Source organism: Mustelus asterias, chromosome 28, assembly GCF_964213995.1.
Source record: "Mustelus asterias chromosome 28, sMusAst1.hap1.1, whole genome shotgun sequence".
Taxonomy (NCBI): domain Eukaryota; kingdom Metazoa; phylum Chordata; class Chondrichthyes; order Carcharhiniformes; family Triakidae; genus Mustelus; species Mustelus asterias.
This window is the reverse complement of record NC_135828.1, coordinates 15,613,031-15,615,095: the sequence shown is the minus strand read 5'-3', so window position 1 is coordinate 15,615,095 and position 2,065 is coordinate 15,613,031.

The window sequence follows — 2,065 nt, the reverse complement described above, 5'->3', positions numbered from 1 at the left end:
CCTTGCCATCTATCAACTACACCATCTGATCTTCCCCTCTCTGATGTTGAATATTCTCTAAATAGCGAAAGATTCAGTTTCATACCATTATGTCCTCATCTCCAATGAATTTCAGACTCAGCACAATGCTGAATTCTTCTTCTGTTGCCTTTGTCCCGTGCTCACGTTTTTGGCATTTGTCCTTCCCCTGTTCACCAGATTCTTTCACAAACTGTAAGTATTCTCCCTTAACCTGGACCCCCCCCCTCTCTGGCCTCCGATCTACTCTTGACATTTTCATTGAGAACAGCAGGTCTGACATTGGCTGTCTTAATTTGTCTGCTTCTCTCACCTACTCCAACCTGTTTCTTTCTAAACTGGCCGCACTCCATTCTCTCAGGTCCAACCCTGACTTTGTTATCAAACCTGCCAGAAACAGCGATGCTGTTGTCTGCTATATTGGCCTCTACAGTGCAGAGGCTGAATGCCAACTCTCAGACACTTCTTCCTACCTCCCCCTGGACCACCCCCGAACATCAAGTCTTTGTTTCCAGGACTGTCACTGATCTCATCTTCTCTGGAAATCTTCTCTCCACAGCTTACAACCCCACTCCACCACCACCTCCTTCCGAAAATCTACAGACAGGATTGTCCTGGTAGACCCATTGTGTTCCTGTCCCATGGAACTCATCTCTTCCAATCTTGACTCTATTTCTTCTCCCCTTGTCCAGTCTCTTCCCACTGACATTTGTGATTCCTCAGCCCCGTGTCATAACAATTTCCAGTTTCCTGGCCCTAACCACCTCCTCTTCACTGTAGACATCCAATCCCTCAACATCCCCCATCAGAATGGTCTGAGGGTTTTCTGCGTTTTCCTTGAGCAGAGTCAAAACAATCCCCATTCTCTGCCTAGCTGAACTTGTTCTCTCACTCAAATTTCTCCTTTAACTTGTCTCACTTTCTGCAAATAAAATGTGCGACTATGGATAGCCGCATGAGTCCCAGTTATGCCTGTCTTTTGTGGGGTGTCCTACGCCGGTTCCCTCCCACCACTCTTTCTGGTACATAGATGACTGTCAGTGCTGCTTCATGCTCTCATCTGGACTTGGAAAAATGTATTGATTTTGCTCCCACCCAAGGTAGCTGTAGGGTTATTAATAGTGAATTGAATGATACCCCAAACTGAGGGATTGGGAAATATGCCACCATTTAAAGGGCAAAATCTAAATCTGCTTCCTGTTTATGGATGGGTGAGGAGGCGAAATCAGGGTTGTTTAAATTAAATCCGCTCCTGTCTGCAACAGTACAAGTAGAAATGCGCTTTAGCTGATTTTAGAACATAGTTTGTTATTTCCTAATCATCAATCTTGATTAAATACTTAGCAATCCTGCACCCAGTAGGCCACACTTGTATTTCACATTTTAAACTAACTGGTGTGATGCATGCAGCCTTTTGGAGGTTTGAATTTTTTCAGTGAACAATGATGAACTGCAAATAAAATCCACTGAATATTAATTTCCATGGCAGCTCATTGCTTCCATTGGACACAACAGCTCAGCCAATATTTGGGCTGCACCAAAATGTGTCAGAGGACCCGAAGTGAATTGTAAAGTAGTACAAAGTCAAACGCCAGGAGTTAACCTGTGGCTTATTTGCTAATCAAACACAAATGGATGTGTGCAGTCCATGGTTGTATTAAAAATTACAGGAACAAGCATACCTGTATGTATTTCAAGAGTTTATTAATCTGTGTATAAAGATAAAAGTATTAAATATCATTGGACCATTGAAAATACAGTGTGTGCCATTTTCAGAAGTCAATCACTGGTACAGTGTTAAACATTTCTTATTTGATTTATTTCTCAGTTCCTTTGCAAACAAAATGACAATATCAACATTTTTAAAAAATCCATATGCAATTCCTGGCATTCTTTTCAAATGATGTGGAGATGCCGGCATTGGACTGGGGTAAACACAGTAAGAAGTCTAACAACACCAGGTTAAAGTCCAACAGGTTTATTGTGGCGTTTGCTATCAAATAAACCTGCTGGACTTTAACCTGGTGTTGTCAGACTTCTTACTATT